The sequence below is a fragment of the Trachurus japonicus genome, chromosome 17, assembly GCF_045865225.1.
Source record: "Trachurus japonicus isolate A0001 chromosome 17, Traja_1.0".
Lineage (NCBI taxonomy): Eukaryota > Metazoa > Chordata > Actinopteri > Carangiformes > Carangidae > Trachurus > Trachurus japonicus.
In genome coordinates, this window is record NC_140923.1 from 8,009,708 (window position 1) to 8,036,154 (window position 26,447).

At 42.8% G+C, this 26,447-nt stretch overlaps 1 long non-coding RNA gene across 1 annotated transcript; it reads right to left on the reverse strand.

Moving 5' to 3' along the window:
• Window positions 1-7,492: 7,492 nt before the first annotated feature.
• LOC146970064 (uncharacterized) lies at window positions 7,493-12,074 on the reverse strand. Its single transcript, XR_015038020.1, has 3 exons — window positions 11,978-12,074; window positions 11,597-11,767; window positions 7,493-7,549 (listed from the first exon to the last, which is right to left on the reverse strand). It is a non-coding gene; the product is annotated as an uncharacterized LOC146970064 (long non-coding RNA).
• Between the last annotated feature and the right edge of the window lie 14,373 nt (window positions 12,075-26,447).

The window sequence follows — 26,447 nt, forward strand, 5'->3', positions numbered from 1 at the left end:
CTGCAACTGTGATGGTTCGTTTTTGCAACGATTTGTTGAGGCATTCCATTTCCTCAAGAACCTCCAAAGCAAGATGGAGTCCCAGCACTGTTTCTCCTCTTTGGAATCTGTCATGGAGACCATTTGCCTTTGTAGCTGTTTCAGAGCCACCGGTTGATGCCATTTCCTCCAAACTGAGCAACACTGCCTCATACTGTTTTAGGACTGAATGGACTGCTGCGACTCGCACAGTCCACCGTGTAGGACACAGTGGTTTCAGGGTGGTAAATGACGCATGTTCAGATGTGGCAATGTTGCAGAATATGGTCTTGAACTTTCCTGAAAGTCCAAACAGACGCCCAACTTCATGGACCCACTGCAGTGCATCACGGACGACAGATGAGGCTGCACAAGTTGCCTGTGTTATCAAATTAACACAGTGAGGACCACAGTGTACGAACAGTGCCAGAGGTTGTGATTGTGTAAGATAGGCCTGAGCACCAGCATATTTTCCAGACATATTTGCTGCTCCATCATATGTCTGTCCCCGGAGCCCATCAAGAGACAAATTGAGACGAAGCAGCACATCTTTGGCTACATTTGCTAGGTTTTTTCCAGTTGTGAGTGACACTTCATATAACCCAACAAATGCTTCCTGAGAAATAAGGTTGTGGTCAACATAGCGAAGACAGATTGATTCCTGTTCAGTCCCAGTAATGTCCTGTGTTCCATCAATAATGATGGAGTATTGCAAAGTTGGTTGTGCTCTGATTTCAGAGGCTATATCTCTGACAATGGCGTTTGCCATGATGCTCAACATCTCATTTTGGATTTGGGGGCTTGTGTAATCATGAGAACGCAAATTAAGCCACTCGAACAGCATGGAGTCATCATCTGATCTCAACCTGAGTAACTGAGCAAGATTTCCTTCCGCAGATTCATTTCCTCTGAGTGCTAGGCCTTGTCTGCCTAGGAATTGCATACAGCTCATGATCTTCATCAAGCATGCCCTTGCCTTTTGCTGTGATGCTGCCAATGCACTAGAAAGCTGGGAATCAATTGTATTTTCTTTTTGGCAATGTGTAGTAACTGCAAGCTTATGAGACCTGCTTTTTGTATGATCTGTAAATTTCTCCACAGCCTTTTTCCAATTCTTGAAACCAGCTGACACAAATGCTGGATCAGTGTTTTTTGCCAGTGAAGACTTTTCATGTTGAAATGCTTTTACACAGTAAAAGCACAGGACTCCTTTCACACTATGGCTGTAATGAATCCAAGGGAACTCTTTAAACCATTTCTCTTGGAAATGTAGTGTTCTGTTTGCAAGTTTTTGAACTGCTATTTCCTTTGGATTGGGCTGATATGGCTCAGTTATCTGATCTGGCCCTGTTCTTCCATCTTGTGCTCCTTTACTGCCTGAGCATCCGCTGACCCCTGGCTGTTGCTGCGGCTAAGATAAACATAACAAAAGGTGGAATATCTATGAGCAATTTATAATTTAATGAATTACTAATTAATAATGACAAAAATATTGCCTAATAAACTAGTTTATGTCACTCCTTCCCTACAGTGAGTTCTTGACCCAACTCATGTCACAATGCTTAATCTCATGACTGTTTATTCTTTCAACCTCACCTGTGAGCCTCCAGCCTCTCCTCCCCCATCTCCTCCTCTCTCTTCTTCTTCATCTCCTCCTCCTCTACCTCCTCCCTCTCCTCCAGCCTCTTCTCCTTCATCTCCTCTAGCTTCTCCTCCTCCTCCCTCTCCTCCAGCCTCTCCTGCTCTTCCTCCTCCAGCATCTCCATCTACATCTCTACTATCCATCACCTGACAAAAATATATTGATGCATGACATGAACAGTGTAACAATTTGCAGTGTAACAATAATCGATTTTGATGACACGGTTATAGGCCTAGAGATAGAAAAAAAAACAAGGACATTTAAAATAGTTCATATATTGTCTTTTATTATTATTTTCATTTCAACTGGGGCAGTAAAAACACTTTTTGACTTGTATTGCTTTGTGACACTAGGGGGAGATGCAACCAAAGGAACCAGTTAGGTAGGCTACAGGATTAAGCTTTGCCCAATCAGCGATCATTATCAGGACACACCTTTAGACTCTCTCCGAGACCTGCGCAAAGCGGGTGCGCAGTCGGACGGAGAATGATTTTAGCATTAGCACTTGAGGGGCTACATAACAACACTACGCTATTGATGGATAAAATCGAACCGGACCGTTTTGTAGAGCACATCGTCAGCTTTCAAATGAGGGTAAGCTTGTAATTTTATTCAATGTTTTAGTGGGTTTACTGCGTATTTTTCGGCACTTGAAAATGACTCCCGGTCTTGTTTGTGTTGAGTGAGAAGGCTTTAATGGGATAAAAACGGCATTTTTGTTCTTTGCTTTTGTTTATATGATAGTATATGATTTATTGGTGGTGAAAGAAGAGGTGTAGGCCCTACAGATGGTACATAGTTTACATCACTTTCGTTGTTGACGTGACGTCGCTTGTGGGCTGTAGTAGTCTGATGTTGTTGTGAGACATTTTCAGTGACTGTGAAAAAACCGTAGCACCTAGAAACTTCATTTTTTTTCCTACATGTTGCCGAAAGTGTCCTTAAAATGCCCGTGTTGAAATTTTCATCACACCGTGCCTACTTTTGTTGTAGAAAGGACACTTTTCATGTGTGAATTAATTTGGAACGCCGGGTGTCCCAACCACTAGTGAACAAGTTAAACTAGTAACGCCGCTACTTGTAACTGCCCAACACTGTGCAGGACAGGTGTAAATTGAGCAACTTACACTTTGACTTCTAAAGAAGTCTCTAATGTCCATTTTCCTCTTTTTAGACATCCTGGCTGCAGGCACCTCGAAGACACGCCGCACGCACACAGGCGATTCACAACATACTGGAAGTTGGCGGTTTACAACCTGATTGAGTGACAGGGGGGACGGCCAATCACACAGAAACGGCAGAGCCAATCGAGGAGCGTGTGGGCGGTCTAAACAGACTTCAGCTTTAGCAGCCGTTTTCAGCTTGGTCCGCGTCTCGGTTTGTTTGTGGACGGTAAAAACAGCGGGGGACAGAAACGGCGTTTTGAAAAAGTGGGGGGGACATGTCCCCTGCGTCCCCCCCTAAAATTACGTCCGTGGTCTAGGCATTCCGGGGCGGAATACGAGGTGTGTTCACGTGCGCACCATTCTTGGATCCAGTTTGATTTATCAAAGAGAAATTGTCTTTTCGCCGTAGGCCTAAGCAAAAAATTTAGTAGCAGCAGTTTACACTGCTTAGGCTACTAACAGTTTTGATAAATGAGGCCCTAAGCCCAGAGCCCAGTGAGTGGTGGAAGGTACATGAGCGCAAGTTTCCCAGAATGTCGCAGCTTGCCAAAAGATACTTGTGCATTCCAGCCACCAGCACCCCCTCTGAAAGAATTTTTAGTACTGGGGGTAATATTGTGACATGTACCAGGGCAGCCTTAAAACCTGGGATGGTCAATCAGCTTGTCTTCCTTGCACAAAATCTGCAGTGAGGCAATTGTTGAGTAACTTGCAGTGAAGCAGTGTTTGAGTTGTTGCAGCCAGTGAAGCAATGGTTGAGTAGTTGCTTGAGTTATTTTTTTAATATGCTGAAGTTGGTTTGATATTTCCATAAATGACTGAAGAGGGTAACAGGTTTGTTTTGTCACAGATGTTCAGACGCAAGTTTATTCTGATGTTTACAATATTCTGTAAGACATGTTTGTTTCTGCTTGCTTAATGTGACTGTTATTTATTTGCATATATTGTTACCAGTATGGCTTTAAAGCCTGAGTTGTACACTACTAATTTCTTAATTACAATACTTTGCACATTTTGTTGGATTAAGCATTTATTTAATGTCAATATTTGCACATCGACCAGTATTTTCATTTATTTGACTGTTTTTCATAATGCTGACCTCGTTTTAAAGGTTAAAGGTTATATTTAAAATAAAAGTATTTAAATTCAGCCTTTTTTCTCCTGGTCTTTATTTAGAATAGGTTTTTTTTTTTTAATCAATAATTATCGATATCGACTGATATGAAACACTTATATCGTGATACATTTTTTAGTCATATCGCCCAGCCCTACTCAGATGTCACTGAACTATAATCCAGTGGGAACAAAACAAAATTCCCAGCTGTTTTCTTAATAGGCTCCATGCCGAGGGTCACATGACCAAACCGGAAAACGGGTAACTCAACTTCCGCTTAGATTCTGACAAGCACAACGCGCGGTAAAAACGAATCAAACCCACTTCATTTTTCCACGATTTTGTTGTTGCTCTTCCCAGGATGGCACAACAACTTTTTTATTCACAATGCCTGCAGGAATTACCCAATCTGAGCATGTCCGACGTCCATCGAATCATATCTAAAGCTCCTACCACGAAAATGGACAAGCTTAATGTTAATAGTTGTGCTAATGCTAACTCTCGCTGTCTGTAGCCTAACTTACTGCCAGGTTATATACTTGTTCCCTGCAAATTCTCACAATTGATTACTGGCTGAGTTAATCTGTTTTTATGAGCCTGTCATCGGTTCACTGCTATTCCAACATGGAAATAAACATTTAAGACTTCCACTGCTTATTTTCCTCATGTAGCCTATAATGTAAAAAACATCTTGTGGACATGGTAAAAAGGTTAAAAGCTCTAAAAAATGCCTTCTCTATATTTCTGTATACTTTGCAATTACCAGTTTGAAAAAAAGATTACACAAAGGAATGAAATATGACGTTTATTCAACAATGTCCATTGTTAACATAAAAAAAACATTTAACTTGTAACCTCCTTGTATGACGTCGGTCTGAAGGAAGTGCCGGCTGCAGACGGTGGTGCTCTTTTTTATTATGAAGTTTTTTCTTTTAATATTGTGAATCCACTTCTTTCTTTGGTCCACGTCCTTGGGGAACGAATGTAAACTGACAGAGCTGTCGAATCTCCCTGACATAGGGCATTCAGGAACACAGCAAAAGCTGTGGTTGCTAGCACTTCACCTTCTTTTCCCTGTCTTTACTCAACATTTTTCAAACATAAAAGCGGTAAAAAACATTATACATTACATACAACATAATAGAGACTATAACGTTATAACTACCTGTAGCAAAAGAACACGTAGAAGTAGCTGGCTGTGGTGTGTTTGATTTGTTTTTACCGCGCGTTGTGCTTGTCAGAATTTAAGCGGAAGTGGAGTTACCCGTTTTCCGGTTTGGTCATGTGACCCTCGGCATAGAGCCTATTGGCTGTTGCTGCTCTGAAAAATCAGGTGCTGTCAGACATATGGCCCTCTACACCCTCTTATGCAGCTGGCCGCTTTGGAGAAACTTTTGTTCTAAAAGTCGTGCAGGTCTGAATTGTTAGTATGTGGTTTGGGGTCCCGGGACGAGCGCGTACACATCCATTCGGTGCTGATCGGACCCACACTTCTCGAGAGGCGGGGCTTTAGACAGACACTTTCTACGGCCTTCTGGAGGCCACCGTTTCCATTGAGATGGCTTCTAAATCCAGGCTTTGAAGGCCGAGAAACAAGCCTGGATGGTCAGCTGTGACCCTTCTGTAGGTCCGACAGGTCTGAGATTCTACAGAGACGATGTCCCCAGTGCTCTGAACAACCTACTGTATCAAAATCTCAGCTTTCTGCATCAAAGTCTAAGTGATTTATTCATGTGATTATTAAGGAAACGGGGTCAAAAAGGTTAAATTTAACACTAATCAGTGACCTCTGACCCTTGAATTAATGTTTTTCAGATAAAAAATAAAATTTCACTCATTGAATTAAAAATTACATTAAATGTGATGTGGACCAGAAAGATGATGGTAAAAAAGTATGAAAAAAGTTTTCAACTTTCACTTTTATTGTTGAATTTTAACAATATAACACCATTTCATTCAATGTTGAAAAAAAAAAGATGTAAAGACCTTTTAGTTACTAATAAAATATCCTTGTTATAAAATAATTATCACCAAATAGAAGTCTTAAGTCAGTGTATCTTTATTTCAGCAATTCATGAAAATGTTACATCCCTTGTCAAGTTGTCTGTGTCCAGGGATCTTAAAGACTTCCAGCATGTATTTGCTCATCTATGACAGAAAATAGTGTAACAGAATACATGACATTCAAAGAATGAGCTCTTTGCACAGATTGTTAGTCTTTGGTCAAAACATCTTCCACTGGCATGTGCAGCCTTGACCTCACTGTGCCTATAACAGTCACAGTTGAGCCTCGCTGAACTAGGTCAAAGTCATAGGCTTCCTGTTAAAGCTGATCAACAAATCAACAATCATACAACACAAGTCACACATCTGTCTAAATATTCCTACAGTCCTACAACAAAGATGTAACAAATAAAATAAAATAAAAAAGTAGAGCAACAAATAGTCAAAATCTGAAAATCACAGGTGTACTGCAAGTTAGAAATGGGACAAACCGTTTACTCTGCTCCAAATACTTTACAATATCACAATATTATTCTGTCTGTTTACATTACAATGACTCATTTGTCACTTCAGCCTATAAACACCAATGTCTCACATCCAACATAGCATGTGCATATATAGTGTAGATATGGACAAACAAATACATTATTAAATAATAGTGAATAGAAGCATCACTGTTAGACTCGCACGTGTTACTGTTGGAGATGGAGCTAGTTTCAATTACTTTACATACAGTAGCCTGTTCAGTCTGGTGGTACCCAACATAGGTCAGGCCCCTCCAAAGGGTCATCAGATAAATAGTCATTAATCTTCTACTTCCTTAATCTTCTACTTCCTCTGACTCGGGGCTAGGGTAGCCCATTGTCATCCCACTCCTCAATATCCTCCTGTGTGTGAAGTAAAACTGGTTCCATGGCAGCTATACCACTGTACACATTCACAGCCTCTTTGTGTTGCCCTTTGAGTGCTTGCAACCTCCGGTTGAGGACACTATTGAGACCATGTGTTGCATCCGCTGTTAGTTCACCAAAATATGTAGAGGAAGTGAGTGGAAAAACATGCACATTACAAGTGAGCCATGCTACTATAGTAGCAAGGCTCACTGTCAGAGAAAACATGGTAATTGCAACTGTCGTTTCATTCTAAAATGGCGCATATGCAAAAACATAACAAACTGGTAATTGCATCTTAAACTGAATGATGTTAGCAATAAAAGTGTAAACTTTTTTAGATTAATTTTTGATACAGTGCTTGACAATTAGTCAATTGACTGAAATTAATCGATTATAATCTGATAATGAAACAGGATGGCCAGAACAGAATGTTTTAGAAAGAACAATTTGACTTCAGCCCCTGCACTTAAACACAGTTGTATTTTACTCTTAAGAAATGCAATGTGTAGCGTGGAGGAAAATATCTCATACATACTGCAGGTTTTGATGCTCTCTAAAGTTTGTCCTCTGAGTGTCTCAACCTCTTGCACTTCCTTCAGAAGGTACTTGATGTGCTGAGACATTTCTTTCACCAGTATGCTCTGCTCCTCCTCCAAGCGTTTCAGCAGCATTACCTGGTCAAAGACAGACCTCTTCAACCTGAAGGTGTTGCCTTTAGGTAGAGAAAAGGAAAGGAGTAGTAAGCCAAGGAATAATTATGAATATAAATGTAACAGAATGACAATTGTTTCCGACATAACTAGATATCTTTGGTTCCCTCGAAAGTTAAAAATGTAATCATTACCCAGTGACAAAATAATTAGGATGGAGATAGTGACATTTTGATGGTAATGCAGGCATTTAATTTGTGATTACTACATCAGAATAACAATGCAGATCTCACCACTCAATTTCTACCCTACAATTTGTATTGTGATTTGTTCTTTATAAAAAAAAATATCAAGTTGGTGTGTTTATGTGTTATTTTGGAAAATGTGGTGTTATCTGGAAGACCCACAGAAGCCATTTTGGGTATTTAGCTAAATGTTTATCTGTGTTTACGTAATTTGACACTGCGATTAAGTCTGACCTGTGCACTATAAAATAACAAAATTTACAGGTGTATAGGTCACATCAAAATGGAGGTCAAGTTTGGAAATCATTCTGATTCAAGCAAGCACGTGCAGAGGGGGGGGGCGGAGGGTGCTGAAGCACCTGCCCCTTTGATCCTTGATGCCCAAAGTGCCCTTTTGTCGGTGCTTTTTTTGTGTGTGTGTGTGTGTTTGTGTGAAGGCCTGTCAGTAGCCCTTCAAGAATAACATTTAACTTAATGATAATAATAATTTATGTTGCCTAAATGAAATGACCTGGCTCAACTTGGTAACATGGGTAACATCATCCACCAAGACGTGCCCCCGACGTGCCCCCGCCGCAGCGAGAGACGGGCTCGGCCCAAAATCCGACATCACACGTGCAACAATGTTGCATTTACGCTATGAAACGGGAGTAGTGACGGACTGGCCATAGGGGGATGTGGGCAAATGCCACAACGGACGGACCGAGACCGAGGTGACTGCGACCGCTGCGTGAAGATGCAGTCCTGCTGATGAGATCAAGATCAAAGTCGGTTGGGACCAGCTGTTTTACCGCTGGCCAACTCCTAAAGACGGCAGACACAACATAGCTACATGGCTGATGTATAGCTCACCTGATAGAGCTGCTCACTCTCTCACTAAGCAGAACCCTCCTCAAATATGGGTTCGGATCTCAGCATAGGTAGAGCCTTAGTTAATACATTTTCTTTTCTCATTATCATTATGATCACCAGTGTTTCCCACAGTGTTTCCCACTCTCACAGAAAAAAAAAATAAAAAATTGTCTAACATTTCTTTCTTTTCTTTTTTTCCCCTCACGTGTGTTTACGTGTGGTGCGCCCGCACGCGAGTAGTGATGGGATCGGAAGTTCTTTTGACTGTACTGAATCACTAGAATCAGTTCCTTAAAATGAGTCGTTCAAAAAACCACCCCACCCGTCAGACGTTACAGTCGCCCCCCCCCCCACTCTCTGTAAGGGACGGTGGAAAAAAAAAAAAAAAATCTCCCGCGAATATCTGTACTGTACACTGTACGTCCCCTTTCCTTTTTTTTATTTTATATTTTTTATATTTATTTTTATATTAGGGTGAATTCGCCTAATGTGGGACATTTTTTGCAATTTAGACTTCTGGTGTATTTTGCGATATGAAGCAAACACTTTCAATCTACATCCTGTACCATTCTGAAATCCTTAGGTTGTGATCTAATGGAATCCAAAGAGAAAATTCCGATATCACACTCCTAAAAGAAATACCATACATATTTCAACTCTGATTGCAAAGTTTTTTGCAGCAATCTCCGTTCCCTAATGTGGGACAGTCATGCTCCTAATGTGGGACACTAAAAAGTCTGTTTAAAAGTCATCTTAAGTTACATGATAAATGCTAGATTGCAAACCAGTGTTCAATAATATCACTTATTGTCCTAGTTCTGCTTCATCTTCTATAGTATTAATGGTTTTCTACAAACTGTGTGGTGGAGGTGACCTTTTACCCTGCGCTAGAGAGTGGACTTAGGGTCATTCCCAGCCCTGGTCAACAACTTCAATTGTGGGACACCACCATCCTCAGTGATCTTCCTATATTCAGTAATGTTTCCCCTCATCCTGTCTTTTTTCCACTGGTTGAGTTCACTTGCTTGATTCTTTTCCTTTCTTTTCCCATGTTTTCTTTGCCTGATTTTATCCCATTGCCTTACTCTTCTTTGCCACTGTGATCTGAAATACATCCCATTTAATTAATCAGTAATGTGCTATCCTTTGATTACTTCTAAACACAACATTTTTCATGAACATTATCAAAAAAGACAAGATTTAGAAACAAGAAAGAAAAAAATTCAGAGCCATTTACTCCTTTAATAGTATTATGACCACTTCCAGTTAATAAATATAATTTTCTTTTGTTGTAAAATATTCAAAACAATGCATTATAACAATAAAACCATGTAAACAACCATTGTTATTGTTCAACCTATTAGTTTTACCTGGAAAAGCACTGTCCCACATTAGGAAAAACCACCTGTCCCGCGTTAGGAAAGCATGTTTCCTAAAGTGGGACAGTAGAAATGTTGATCAAAATGCTAAATATTGAGAATGGTTACACCATATTATTTAATGCATCAACATATTATAAACACATTTTGACAAAAAAATTGCAATCATTTTGTTTTTTTAAATAAAGTATGGCCTTAATATTATTTTTGTCCAAACCCTAAGTAACTAGCATTTTGGTGGTCTTCACACAGGGTGCCTCCGGTTTGAAGGCTGTCCCTCCCAAATCTATGATTGGACATTTGAGATGTCATGTGATTTTGATAATGCAATATCACAGCTTGTGTGAGACCACATTTACATTAACTTTCTTTTGCTATAGGAAAACCTACACCCATTTAAGCTTAAGTGTCCCACATTAGGCAGTGTCCCACATTAGGCGAATTCACCCTACTACACAGTGAACGCAAGTCCTCTGTGCACAGTACATTTACTTAACATGATACACAGCTCTGTGTATGCAGTACACCAGGCAGTGAGTGACACAGCGCCACATCCAGCACAGTACGTGAACCTGAATCACGTCTGCAGCAGCAGTTCTCTGGTGCAGGTTCGCGAATCACCAGTGAGTGAGTAACAGCTTCCCCAGCGGCAGTTCTCTGTGTGTGCAGTAGGTTCGCGAATCATGAGTGAGTGAGTGGCAGCACAAACCTGAATCACGTCCTCAGCAGCAGTTCTGTGTGCGCAGTAGGTTCGTGAGTGGCAGCGCGAACCTGAATCACCGTGTCAGTACGTTCGCGAACGACACGGAGTGAATGGGCGGCCTCAGCCCCCAGTACGTGCACTGAACGACGCGCACAGAGAGTGAACTGGAGCTCAGTCCCCAGTACAGTGAACCACGCGCACAAAGAGTGAACTGGAGCCCTCAGCCCTGACTGTCAGTGAACGCATCACTGAACATGCACCGTTCCCTCGCAACGAGAGTCTCCGCCACCAGATTGGCAGGTGATTCAGTGATTCACAGACCACACAGCAGTTCCACTGTCGGCCTGCACGCTGCTGCTGAGCTCAACTACTGAACTGAGAGAGGAACGAGTCAGGTCAGGAAGTGATTCTAGTCAGTACGTTCACTTAAATAATTTGTTCCTTCGAACGAATCACTCGCGAACGACACAACACTACACGCGAGAGAGGCGGCAGGTTGAGAGGCTGACTGGCGGAGATGAGAGATGGTGAAACGCTAGCATGATTCTTAAAAAAAACACCATCTCTCCTCTCTGCCCGAGACACAGGTTCACATACAGACACGGGCGCACGGTAAATGCGCTATATCGCGCTAATTGCCAAGCTGCAGCGCTACCCCCCCCCCCCCCCCCCCCCCCCCCCCCCCGTCACATAGTCCGACCTGAAATCCTGTTATATATATATATGCCTTTTTTTTTTTGAGCACCTGCCCCTCCAAAGGTCTCTGCACGGGCCTGGATTCAAGCAAGGGGCCAGAGATATAGGGGTTGGAAGATTTGCCCCTCCCCAACACATTGACATCGAGATAAAATCTGAACCATGCAAGAAGTGGAGTTCACATCAAAAATAGGCATAATAGACATAGACTAAAAGGTTTAGGAATTATCATACCTTCCTGTTGTCCTTCCCATGGCAGGATGTAGCCATCTGTCAGACTGCACGCCAACTCCACATCAATCTGACCTTCTTCCACCAAAGTGTTGTACTCCAAGACCTTTTCGTGAAGCTTCTTCTTCAGCTCTGTAATTTTCTTTCGCTTCCTCTGTCGTGTTTGATTGCTATCTGCAAAGTCAAATGAAAAGAAAACCATGCCAGAAATTTTTTGTTGTTACAGAAGAGTGCATACATACGTGCACATACATGCACACCTCCACAACATCCATCTACAAAAAGAACCACAATCGAAATAAGTCCTGTGACTTTTGTGTTATCCTTGATATTATTTTAATCATGCTTTTAAATTTAAATTACATGTTAGGTCTGATAACTAACCATGCAGACGATATAGATCTTGCTTCTTGCGCAAAAGGGTTACAGTGATGTTCTCAATATCGGCCCTCAGGTCTTCAGTAGATCCCGGAGTGTAGACTCTCTCTAAATAGGACAACAACAAAAATTGAGAGGTGATGTAATCAGTAACAGTCTCATTTGTAGCCACCTTATATTTTGTAAGTAAAAATAAGTCATTAACATGAAAAGACATCAAAGTATTCCATGTTTTACCTGTGGCTGCCCATTTTCTGACATCACACACCCACTGCTGAATGGTTTCCTGATCGATATGGTGCTCGTTTGTGATGTTGCTGAGGGTGGCAGCTTCCACCTTTGCCCTGTCTGTGATCTTTTGAAGAGGAAAAAAAAACAGAACAAAAGCTCCACAATGATGAAACCACCAGTTTCAGCTAAGCTTTTGGTACAAGAGCGTCATCAGAACAAGGGAAAAAGTATAGACTCCCAAGAGGTTTGGATATTCAAAAAAAAAAACTATTGTGAGGTTACAATCTGTTAAAAATACAGGCATTAACCATGTAGTGTCAGATGAGAAGACAAATGTAATTTCCCTTACTTTGACATACTGTATCTGTGGGCTAGTGCTTGATGAAGGCTGACTGACTTCCTTCGATTCCAACCCATGGCCTGTTGAGTCAACATGTTCACTCTTCCTAGTTAAAACAAAAATGCATCCGCAAGCAAAAAAGTAAGAATTTACATAAAAATACTAAGTGATGAACCTTACAGACATGACTAAAAACATTTTTTTAAAGTGTGCTGAACTACTGAAATATGTATTGTGTTGTACTGTGTGTTATGTCATAATATATTGTTATTATATATTACATCTACATTGTTGTTTGTATGTCTACTCACCATGTTTATGTTTTATGTTACTGTTTCTGTTGTGTTGTTTTGTTCTTGTCACTCTGTTTCCCCCAATAAAAATAAAAAGTGTGCTGTACTAGTAATTACAGTAAAGGAATACAATGATAACTTCTAGGGAGGGAACTATGTAACAGTTTTTAAAATCATCTGTAAAAAAACACTATTCAGGATGCCATATCAATGAGTGTGTTGGAAGTGTAATACTAACCTGCCTTTGTCATGTATTTAGTGACAAGAGCTGCCCGAGAGAGAAAGCTGTTTACCTATAAAGCAAATATATCAAGTAATGTTTAGTCTCTTTTACATAAAAAAAACATCTTCCATTCTATTTATACTCGTTCAATCCATACAGTTACAAAAGTAACAACAACATACTTGCTCCACTTCTTCTCCCACTGTATTTCCTGCTCCATCCTGGCTTCTGCCACCCCATTTCACCTGCAGGACAGTACCGAAAGTTTTATGTTACATTGCTTTGATAGATGAACAATAAAGTCATAAAAAGGTCTCTGACATCTCACATAATAGAAGCTTCATTTCGATCGTGGGAAAAAGTCCCCACACAAGCAGCTGAAAAATTAAATTCATGTACCTCGCATTTTGCTGTATGGCCTTTAGCATGCATAACGCTAAGAAATGGTCTAATTTCTGTCAGGAGCTGAAGCTCCGGTAGCCCCTCCGCTACTTTGTTGAGGTAGGGCCAGTACCTAAAAAGAAGAGTTGCATCTTATGATTGTTACAAATAACTTTTATTTGAATTGACTTGACAACAATATCAACCTAAAATCAATCATCACATCAGTAAAAAGATGAGGCACTGGCAATGGATTTGCAATGAGACAAAGATGATTACCTGCATGTAACATCCATGCAGAAGAATGTTACATTTGCCTTCTTTGCCATCTCTCTTTGGAGGAACATCGGATAGGCAAATATCTCTCCACGGAAATGGTTGAGTCCTCGCAAGAGAAACCCATGCCTGTATTAAACAGAAGACAAAGTAGTGGTTAATAAACTGACCCAGCAAAGCCTGGCTCAAGCACATAGCATCTATATCATCTGGGTGCCTAGACCAAAATATAAATTTTACTGTTAAAAAGGATGGATAAATACCACTCCTAAATCAAAAGTGTGTATGGCTTACAATTCTAAGACTTTATCCTGACCTTGCATGCACGCACACACACACACACACACACACACACACACACACACACACACACACACACACACACACACACACACACACACACACACACACACACACAGACACAGACACATACCTGCAAACTGCTACCTGAAGGCCTTCTTCGTCTATTTTGGCACCAGACTTTTTGGACATTTCTCTGCCAGCTGTAAACTTGGCCGTGCCACAAACAGCCCTGTCATTTGTCTAACACACATTACACACATTTTGATATAAGATACAGTAACTGTATGCAACAATCATAATAAACAAACCAAAAGTTTCTTACACTTCTCATGTTGCCCCTGACAAGGTCCACGAATGAGGCAACTTCCTCGTCCTTGGCCAGGAACAACCCTTCATATAAGGGTGGCTCTTCAGTCCTGTCCATGTTGAGTTAACCTGAAAGTAAATAATAGAAATCAATTAGCAGTACTCTCTTAATAATTTTCCGAGACAATCATAAAATAAACAGGTGTAATGTCTGTACCTACCCTTTCGACTTGGAAAACCGATAATGTTTTCTGTTGCCATCACAACTTACAGCCAACATGTCTGGAAAACATGCCGGACAATCGAAATGATGGATGTGGCACATGTCCTCTTCTTCATAGTTGCAGTATGCAAATTCAAAGAAACTGCGCTGAAATGTATCAGCACAGATACTGCCTGTCTGCAATGTTCCCTCTAATTTTCAAAACTCCTGAGCAGAAATTCAACTCCCCTGAGGACCTGCTTGAGCGACTGTGAGCGAAAGCTCAAGCGAGCTCCTATATATAGGATGATATATAGGAGCGCCACACTCAAATGAGTTAATCATTATATTATACATATACATACACACACACACACATAATGTAGCTATATGTATATGTATGTATATGTATAATATAATGATTAACTCATTGAGTGTCGCGCTCCTTTCCAAAGTTTTAGTCAAGTGTACCGGCAATTTAGACGATTTTTGTAGAGCCACAGTGTATTCTGTATTATTGCCACATAGCCAACACATACTGTGGCTTATTTGAAAGGTGAAACTTTCTGCTTCAAATGGCCACAAACCATGTGTTTCTATGTGCCTCCGTTCCTGAGAAAAGTCAAGCTAAACATGGCTGGGTTTCACCAAAATCCCAGCTTTTTTTCTAGAAAAGGAGATAGAGCGTCTTTTATGAAAGGTGCTCTGTTTGTGCCTGTCGCTCTGCTGACACTCGCATTTCTGGATCAAAGGGCTCGTATAAGATAAATATACACAACAATTGTTGTTCTATTCACAAAACCACCATCGGGGGCGGGGGGGGGCGCCACTAAACAACAATAACACAGACGCACCGTGCCGTGTCACAGCCTCTCGCCGCGGAACGTGAGGGTCTGTCGGCCACAGCAGGTCCGGAACACCGGTCCCACCGGTGGTCGCGGTCCTTCTGTGATACGGGTCGGTGATGCCGGTCTGCTTTGACCGAGGGATCATCACATTTTACCGCGGGAGGACCTTGGGGAGGACACGGTGTTGCTCCAGATGAAGACTGGGCGGGACTGTCGGCTGAGAGCTTCCTGTTCGGCTCCGAGCTGCTGCAGCCTCGCGGGTGAGAGCGGAGCAGCTGCTGCATCCACATGCAGAACTACGTTTGAAAAAGACGTTAATTACGTTTTTGGCACTCAACGCATGGGAACGAAAAACGAGAAATTACGTGGTTGGCACTCAATGAGTTAATAACAGATTATTTTGACAACATTACCTAGGCTGAATGAGAGGGATGGAAACATTGCCCACACTTTCCCATCTGAAAACTCGCCTTTTACTCCGAACGACTCCAGTCTCGGTTGAAAAAGAAAAATGTCGCCGACTTTCACCGGTGTTCCCTCGTCCGTATTTGTACTGTGACCACAGACAGTGACAGCCACTCCACTTTCAACGATGCGCGTTTTTTCTTTACCTTTCCGGCAGTCTCACAACCCTCCCGTTTAGCCATGGCTGAATTGCTATGCAATAACAAAAACGCCACAACAGCGGCTGCTCGTCATAACACATTGATTGGCTGTCAAGCTAAATAACCGCTGCGTATTGGCTGGGCAGCGCCTCGTGGGCATGTTTTTTTAATGATGACTTGCTGACAGCACCCTGTCACTGTCACTCATTACAGTGATAAACGCCCACAGAGGTCATAAATTTCACAATTCGAAGCGCACATTAGGGAGAAATAAACCGTAAACTAGTCGGGGATATTCGAGTGCGCAACTATTTTGTCTTCTGCGCAAAGAGGTGGGGAGCAGTGCGCAATTGCACAGTAAAACACCTTAGAGGGAACAGTGCCTGTCTGTATAAGTAAAAATATTTTATTAGTATTTTTTTAAAAGAAATGCTGACAATCAACTATTTGGTATAAAGTGATATGACATTTCTTGTGTGTTTCAGTTTTATTCAAGCAGACTTACCCTTCCAGCTTTTTCAGATCTGTGCTCCAACATTTTAAGAAAGGCCTGCCTAGACATGGCTGGTGCTGTCAACTTCATGGGCCCTAGTTTCCTAGACCGGGCGAAGTCTATGCTCAGCGCAGCTTCGCCACGCCAACGGGGTGTGTCCAGGTCCATTTCGCAAGTTTGCTGGGCCGCGCAGTCCGACTTATGCCAGTGCAAACCCTCCCCTCGTCCCTCCTACCGGCGCAAACGGCAAAGGGGGAGGAGACAGGGCGGGAGGGAGACAGGAGGAGGAGAAGTGGGATTAACACAGCCAATTCGGATCTTCACCAATCAAACAAACTCCTCTCCTCACCTTTAACTGCGCCGCGGGCGATGCGCACTGCAAGTTTGTCATTTTATACTTTGACATGGACGGAGGAGACAGCGACACCAGAGGCCGAACCTCTCCCAGGAGCAAACAGCTGTTTTGGTCCGGTGGTCCGAGCTCAGAGTGACCAATAATGAGTTTACTAATATCCTTAATCAGGTTTGATCTGATACACTGAGAACCGCTGCCCAGTGTAAGAAACAACAACTAATAAAGAAACTCACATTTATTCAAACCCTGTATGAGAAAGATGAGAGGTGTACACTAATCACAACATAAACAAACGAAATGAAATCAGCGTAAAGGACGCTCTCTCTCTCTCTCTCTCTGTCCTCCTCTCTTTTTTCTCTGTGATAGAGATGCTGAGTATAGGCTATATACTGACTATCTGATACCGAGGCTGTTGTGGTGGGCTAAGAGAGATGATGATTTGTGTTTTGTTTTTCATTAGGCTGCGTGACGACGTGGTCGCTCGCGCTAATGAATTAATAAGTAAATAAATAAATAAAGGGGATCAGGGCACAGTGCCTCAACACGGCAGCGACATGCAGTCATCCACCCTCAGTCCTGCTTGCATCCGCAGCTGCTTTTCAGTGCCAGTTCGTCCCTGCTGTGTTAATTCAGGTGGAGTTTCCATTACGCACCGACAGCCTTTGATCTCTGCTTTGATCTGACGTCAGATGTGACGGACAATCTATATAGATATAAATTCATGTGTTGATTCCATTAGTTGCATTAAATAGTGGTTATTGTGGATATTTATTGCATTGAAATGTGACTGGAACTGTGGAAATCTGCCTGTGAGGTCTTGCTGACGTGTGTGCACTGCAGGTCAGTCAGCCAAACTTCCACTGCACCTGCTGTGCCCCGCCCTGCGCTGAGAGTAGACCTGGTTTGAGGTGGCGAGCTTTCAGCGCACCCTCGGCGGGACATTTTCGCACGAAACTTCCAGCAAACTAGGGCCCCATATGTGCAAACGTACTGAACACATCAAATTTGTACACGGTCTGGCAGCTGCTGGTAGCTGGCCAGTACCGATATCTAAGGAGATCTTTCATGTCAGGGGTCCATTCTGCGGAGCAGGATGGACAGGATTTCTAAGGCAGGCAGACATCATATTTTCCTGTGAACAAGAAGACATAGTAAAGACTTGAGATATTTCAGTAATCAAATTACACATGATCATATTGTATTTTTTACAGAGATGTACATATGATATACTGGATATTTAACATGGCATTTGGAAGTTGCCGAAAAATGACCAGGTGATTAAAAAGGTTTACATTGCTCACAGTGGTTAAGTTCTGTCATACAATTCTTAACTTGCACAAAAGTAGAGCTTCCAGAACAACATACCATTGATGGTGACCACAGAAATATGCTTCCCTGGAATGACTGTGAGGTCTTGGGAGCATTCACAGATGGCTTGAGTAGACACAGGCAGATGGCATACTGCAATACAGGGGGAAACAGTTATTAAGGGTGTATTTACAGATTTTCCTTAAATGCATTTCCTAAAACACTGAACTCATGCTAAAATAGGGCATAAAAACCCATAATATTAATACCTATTGGTCACAGCTTTCTTCCAGCTATTCCAAATGTGCATTGATACAAAATATTTGAGGAATTTCAGTATAACTGGACATGTATTGTTCATATTTACATAGATTGTTCACAAAACTGAGGTTGGCCATTGTCACCCATCACCACAGCTGTTGTTGGGGGAATGGGCTCCAGAAACCCATGGATTAATGCTTCCCTGTCATGGAATACATTCCTCTTGTGGGCCTCCACATCACATTCTGCACAAAGGAACTCCATGTCCAGGGGCACAGAGTCCAGGCACCTCACAACAGCTTCACGAAGAGAGCATCTGTGGCACTTCTGGTTGATTATTCTCTCAGCAGAGAGTTTGGAATCCAAAAGTGTTGTCCTTGTTATTTTCATTTTTGCGTTTGTGAGAAGCTGCCTCTGTGTCCAGGCAGAAACCTCATTTGTTTTTTCTGGAATCGGTACTGCTGCAAGAGTGTCCCTCAACTCTTGAAGACGTGTTTCTAAAAAAAAAAAAACAGCTGTTGAGCCACACTAAGACTGCGTTTACACGTGCCCGGCTATTTTCATAAACGGACATTTCACCCTCTCCGTTTATAAAAAACACTGCGTGCACACCAGTCCGTTTTCAGAAAACGTTTCGTTTACACTAACCCGTGTATATATGCCGTCAAGAGCATGCCAAGAAGCTCAAGCCCACGTTAGCCAATCAGAATCCCGCACATGATCCCCGCATAGCAACCTGATAGCAACAGCAACAACAACAACAACAACAACGTCACTTGCCCACCTTGTGTGTAAAGTTTTAATATTTTTTCATGCGAGAAAGTAACTGTTTAGATGCCAAATATACGGCCAGTTAATCCAAATGACGGCTGTTGAGAAGTTTGCGCCGATGTTTCTCGGAGAGGTGAAGCTCCACCTGTGGAGCAACGACCGGGACATCACAGAGACAGTGGCCGCTCTGCAATGCAATGCAGGTTTTTAGAGGTTTACCACCGGCTGGTTAAATTATTTTTAGGAGATAAATGCTGGTCTCATTGATGAAATCTACCAATTGTGGCAGTAGCAGTTTGTTTGAATGAAAAGTGAAGCTTCATGTGTGTTAACTGTTACTGGACAGAAGAGCAGCCCAGCCTCGGGACTCTGTACAGAAATCACCCCATTTAACGTTACATCAATAAATAAATGTTTTACAATAAACACATCAGTCTGCATTAAATTTTATCATTATTATTATTTATTTATTTTATTAAGTTATGTAATATGGTTACGGTTAGACGTCAGGGTCTGACGTCGGCTACCCAAATCTCCGTTTTTCTCTGTTTACATGCAAACGTGAAAACGGCATGGCATGGAGATGACTTGATGACTCCACAATTCCCACCTCTGATATTAAGGAAGTATATTGAAAAAACTTTTGCGTTGGAAAACAAATACAAAGTCTGAGCAAAAAGTTGCAGCATTGCTTCTGTTTTAAATGAATGGCACACACCACAATAATTCAGCATAATTGTTGCTGTGGGCAACGTGTTTGTGGTGATGAGCGTTTTGCATACTTACTCACAAGGGCTATGGCCTAAACCTGCTAAATGCCCATTATTGTACTGTGCGTCATTCGTCACAACAGGAACAGCCCCACAACTTTTTCCTCACACCTCATTTGCTGAATAGTAAAAGCAACATGATGTAACTCGTTAACAGTATTAGAGAGTAATGCCTCTACCAAACATACATTAACTCAATAGATACAATTTAACACGTAATAATGAGTAACTAGATGAGTAAATAAATAGAGGAAATGGGAAAAATGTACAGACCGTGAACTACTGTAACAATCAATGCACTCACCAAGGCTTGTCAACTCCTGATCTTCCATCTGGAGGATTTCTTCAGGATCAGGGTGCCATCTGGCTTGTGCAGCTGCAGAGGTAGTAACAACAGCAGGGTTTTCTTTGGCCATGGCTTCCTATATGTTTGCAGAGTTTGAGATCAAACTTTAAAAAGTGTAACAACAAAGTTGTAAGTTAAAACACAAGATGGCAACAATTAAAATTAAGCATTACTCAACAGCTGCACAAAAGGATCTAACTGACCCTTTACATTACAGTATCAGTAACAGTACAGCATCAGGAAAAAGAAATAGCAATGATCATTTAGACTTGGGTAGTTGTTTTGTTTATCATGAAAAGCCTCACCCTGGCCTCTTGGACATATGCAGCACGAATTAATGCTGCCATGTGCACCCTAGCCTCTCCTGGATCATCAAAGATCCTTGCAGCAGAATTGAGAGACATGGCTCTCAAACATAAAACACAAATACAAATACAGACAATACAATACAAACACAAACAAGAACACAAAATGGAGAGAGAGAGAGAGAGAATGAGAGAGAAGAGAGAACAGAATGGCTCTTAAAAGTGCCTTTGGTTTTCATGGTGAGTGTGTGTGTATGTGTATATGTGTGTTTCAATGTAAATGTTGCAATGAAACTGCAAAACAAGAAAGAGAAAAACATAATTAGAATAATTTTCAAATAAATTAGCATTTATTATTTTCTGTGACCATACTATAATCAATCAAATATTTTAACCTACGGTAATCAAAACCACTATGTACAATACAAACCAATCCTTAATGTACAAATATCAGATACTACATTCACTCTGACACAAGCAAGTCACTGCACAAGTTTATTTCATATTTCAGCCTACAGACAGTTGTGTGTGTAGGTGTGTGTGTGTGTGTGTGTGTGTGTGTGTGTGTGTGTGTGTGTGTGTGTGTGTGTGTGTGTGTGTGTGTGTAAAAAAAATAAAATAATAATAATAACAAAGTTACCCGTAGTGCCCTAACTTACTCACTTCATGCGTCAGCGGAAGTTACCAAACCCAACCCCAACAAAATAAAACACAAAAATTAAACAGCTCCTACAAAATGATTAACTGATTTCGGTGGTTGACAGACTGACTGACAATCTAAATCTTGCCAGAGACAGCTAGTTGTCATGCAACAATAGCATAATCTGCTAACGTTCGGTCAGTCAAGCTCCTATTAGACTGTATGGTCAAGCTAGAGTTAACAACGATAACAATGCATCATATTAAAACACTCAAACTAAGCTCCGCAGTTAAAACGATGTGCTACAATGGAAGAAATAACAGTAATATCATTTTGTGATTTGAAATAATAAAGAGGCCTTTGGCTGAAACGGGAGAGAGTTAACGTTACTTACTGTGGTATGGCCGGAAGTGGTCTGGCGGGGGGCAGAAAACGCAGTGAATATGGGAATATGGAGTACACACCGGCGTTATCAAGGTAATGGGCAACGCCGGTGTTTTTCAGATAAAATATAAAATTTCACTCATTTAATTAAAAATTACATTGAATGTGATGTGATGTGGACTAGAAAGGGGGTCCGCCTGCTATTCAGACATCCCGCTCTTCCGACATGTCTCTATTTAGACATCCCGCTATTACGACATCCCTCTATCTAGACATGCCGGTAGTCCGACAATTTTTGATACCGCTATTCTGACACGTCGTCTTTTTTTTTTTTTTAAAGCTGCGATACCCAGGCGCGTCTGTCTCTCTCTTTTCTTTTCAGCATGCCTATCACTGGTTTGATGAGGGAGTGATGTTCTTAAACTCAACAACTAAACTATCAAGTCACAAACAAAACTGACACACATCATAAACAAACAGAACTATGCTGCAGTTTGTTTGTCAAGTTAACCTGTCACCTTCAGCACCACGGACAGCGCCGCGGATGAGCCGCGGAGCTGCAGCTGTGAGCGTCTCTGGGCTCTGGGCTTATGGCCTGGGGCCTCATTTATCAAAACTGTTAGTAAGCAGTGTAAAACTGCTGCTACTAAATTTTTTGCTTAGGCCTACAGCGAAAAGACACCCAAAATATTGTAATGCTGTTAATGTTACTAATGTTATTATTATATTGCATTATCTTATTGAACAGATTAGTTATGTAGTTGTGACATTTGACCCCTGCCGGAACTGTGGGTTAGAGACAGACTTCCGTGTTGTTATCAGGAAGTTCCGGTTTTAGTACAGCTCAGTGTTTTGGAATCGCTCGCCTGCTCTGGTGTGGACGTAAGTCTGTCTGCACTGGGGCTAGAGCGTTCGGCTGTGATGTAAACTCACCTGTTGCTGCCGTCCTTCAGTAAAGTGAGTCAAAGCGACATATTCCTCTCCAGAGTGGTCCTTTCTCCTGCACGTTAGACACCGTAGTCCCCTGTTAGCCGGAGCTAACAACTGGTGTCAGAAGTGGGATTACGAGCCGGCCATACGGAAGTTAACGATCGGGAGAAACGGACTTTCACGTCGGATGAATCGCCGAAGCAAGACCGAGGTAGAGAACTAACAAAAGACAAGAAGCAAAAGGAAAAAAAATAATAAATCCACCGTCCAGACTGCATGCTTGTGGCTGGCAAGTGCAACATAACAACAGAATCACCGGAGTTTTTGCCGAGGAAGCGGCGAGAAGTCTACACTGTAAAAAAAACGAAAGTTAAGTGGAGAAAAAAACTAAAAAAAAAAAACGTGTGTTAATTAAAGGACACTAAAGTAAAGAATTGTTGACAGCAAACTGAAAACCTAAAGACACTACACTGTAGAAAAATACAAGTTAAATAGGGAAAGTGGAGGAAACTACAGGAAGGAAATAATGGCTGAAAGTGAGGAATTGCTTGGAGCTACAGCAGCACCCACAGACCCAGGGCCACCAGTTTGGCTGAAAACGCTATTGGACCATCAGGCTCAGCAACTCCAGCAGCTTGTGACACCAATCCTCCAGCATGTGGCTGCAGAGCAAAAATCAACCACTAGAGCCGGGCCAAGCAACCTAGGCCAGCACCCTGGTGCAGTACCCCCACAGTCATCATTCCAAGTGACCCAAGGACAATCCAGTGCTCAAACAGATGGACCTTTTGCAGCGGAATTGGAGGTAATTCGACAGAGATCGCAAAACACAGGCCCATCTAACATTCCAAGCTTGCATGACCCAGCTGCGAGACGCAGAGAGGAGCGGGTGCACCAACGTCCTGCCCCAGCACACGTGAGTTCACATAACCCATATGCCACAGCCAGCAATAGTGGAAATATGGTGCGGCACCCACCCAATGAAGCTTGGAAAATTAAACTAGCAACATATGATGGCCAAGAGGACTGGGACTCATTTTTGTTACCTTTTGAACGCCAAGCACGCAAGCATGGATGGACTGGTGCAGAGCGAGTTGATAGACTTCATGAGTGTCTTCGTGGAGTTGCTATCCGCTATGTCTGTTCCCTCCCAGAGCATATCCGTGAAGACTATACACTCCTTAAAGAACAACTTACACAGCGGTTTGGAGTTAAAGATCCCCCTACGACTGTTCGCAGGAAGTTGGGAGAGCTGCGCCAAGGAAAAGAGTCCACAGCAGAGTTTGCTGAGGAGGTGCAACGTCTGGTGAGTCTGGCTTATCCTGGAACAGACCTACTTTTACAAGACCAACTTGCTACTGATGCCTTTTTAAAGGGACTGAGAAACCAAAAGGTAGCTTACGAAGTAATGAACCGTGATCCGCATTCACTGGCAGAGGCACAGAAGCAAGCTGAGGCCCATGAACATAATTTCAGAGCAACTCTTGGCCGTGAAACAGAGATGAGGACAGGGAGAGCCAGACGTATCTCCTGGGCAGATGGAGAAGATACTGGCCCTGATGAACTCTCCCCTGTTTCCCGACGATTACAGAGCCCAAAGTATGTCACAGAGGAACAATTTAAAGTGCTGATGGACAGAGTGGAGCAACTGCATCTTAAGTTGGAGCAACTGCAGCCTGTGGTGAGAGACTGTGGAGTTGTGGGTTCCATGGAGCGTTCTGCATCATATGGTGAGAGGACACATCAACAAGACCGTGGCAGGAGACCAACACAGCAACTGCCTTCACAAAGTTTGAGAATGCGGTCACCCAGCCCAAATCAAGCAAGCAGAATGAGTTGTTTCCGCTGTGGGGAAATGGGACACTTTAGGAGAGACTGTTCAAGGTCACCAAGTCCAAGTCGCCCAAAGAACCTCACTCTACCAAACAACTCAGATGTTTTCAAGGGCCCTCCAGCCATCGAGGACCAATCCCTTCCTCCGCAGCTAGGACGCACAACCAAAAGAGGCCCCAGCTTGCAGATTGAAGTGACAGTAAATGGTCTGCCCATTAAAGCAGTTGTCGACACTGGTGCTGAAGCCACGGTGATATCAGAAGAGGTGTATAACATGCTCCCAATTGAAACACAGAAGCCTCTCACCGAGACCTCCCTTCGAAATGCTGGAGTTGGAAGCAAAATGTCTGCCATGGGAAAATTGGAGGTGACGCTGGGAATTGGCAGCCGAAAGTTCAACTGGAAAGTCTTTGTTGGCCGCATTCATGACTCTTTCCTCCTGGGCCTTGATGCTATGCAAGCTGCTGATATGACTGTCTTCGCTGGTCGCAAAGTGTTTGTTGGCGACGACCCAGTGCCCTCCTGGGTCACTGAAGGTAATGGGGAAGACTACTCCGTGGCACGTGTGCTCCTAGAAGACAACATCACCTTACCACCTGAAAGTGAGTGCCTCGTGTGGGGAAAAGTTGAAAACCCAAAACCTGGTCTTCCAGCAGTTCTAGAGCCTCTCAACATAACTGAGACTGTCTCATCAGGAAGTGTCGCCAGCTACATGGACCCCAGAATCCCCGTCAGACTCTGCAATTTCTCAAACGCCAAAGCTTCTCTGCCCCGCGGTGTTTGTGTTGGTATCCTGATTGAAACCTTCCCTGATGATCCTCTTATCATGTGCGACTCGGAAAGTGACCAGCTCGGGAGTATATCAGAAGAAGAGGGCAGTGAAACTTCTAGGCCAATGGTTGGAAGAGTGACAGGAAATGCAATAGACTTACCAGAACATCTGCAAGCTTTGTACACGGCATCGAGTGAGGCTCTCAGCGAAGAACAGCAGGTAGCACTGATTGAGCTCCTCCTAAAGTACAAGACTCTCTTTGCAGCCAGTGATACAGACCTTGGCCATCTCTCCGCTGTTACCCATAAGATTGACACTGGGACTGCTAGACCAGTGCGCCAACCAGTTCGCCGGACGCCTCTGGGGTTTCAGGGTGAAGAGGAGCAGCACCTTAAAGAAATGTTGGAGGCAGGAGTCGTTGTACCGTCTTCTTCGGAGTGGGCATCACCAATCGTCCTCGTAAGGAAGAAGGATGGTGGTGTCCGTTGGTGTGTGGACTATCGGCGCCTAAACAGTCTTACACAGAGAGACGCATATCCACTGCCAAAAATCGACGAGTGTCTTGACGTTCTTGGAGGAGCCGCTGTGTTCTCAACTCTGGATCTTCAATCTGGATACTGGCAGATTGCTGTGGACCCCAAAGACCGTGACAAAACAGCGTTCATCACCCGCTACGGCCTCTACGAATACACAAGGATGCCATTTGGCCTCTGTAACGCGCCTGGAACGTTCCAGAGAGCCATGGAACTGGTTCTCAGAGGATTTCAGTGGAAGACACTCCTCGTCTACTTGGATGATATAATTATCCTAGGCGGAGGTGTTGAGGAAAACCTGCAGCGTTTGGCCGATGTCTTTGAGCGCCTCCACAGCTACGGGTTGAAGCTCAAACCCAAGAAATGTCAGTTGTTGAGAGACAAAGTCCTTTTCCTGGGACATGTGGTCAGTGGAGAGGGGATAAGTCCCAACCCAGCCCTGGTTAAGGATGTGCAGGAGTGGCAGCCTCCCAAGAGCACTCAGCAACTGCAAGCTTTTCTAGGACTATGCAACTACTACCGCCGCTTTGTTCCTGCATTTTCTGAGCTTGCTAGCCCCCTGAATAATCTACTTAAAAAAGCAGCAGAGTTCCAGTGGGGCGAACCACAACAGAACGCCTTTCTGCAGCTCAAAGAGAGGCTAACTACTGCTCCGGTTCTGGCTTATCCGACACCTACTGGCCATTACATCCTTGACACTGATGCTTCTAACCACAGTATTGGCGCAGTGCTGTCGCAGTTCCAGTGGGGGGAGGAGAGAGTTATTT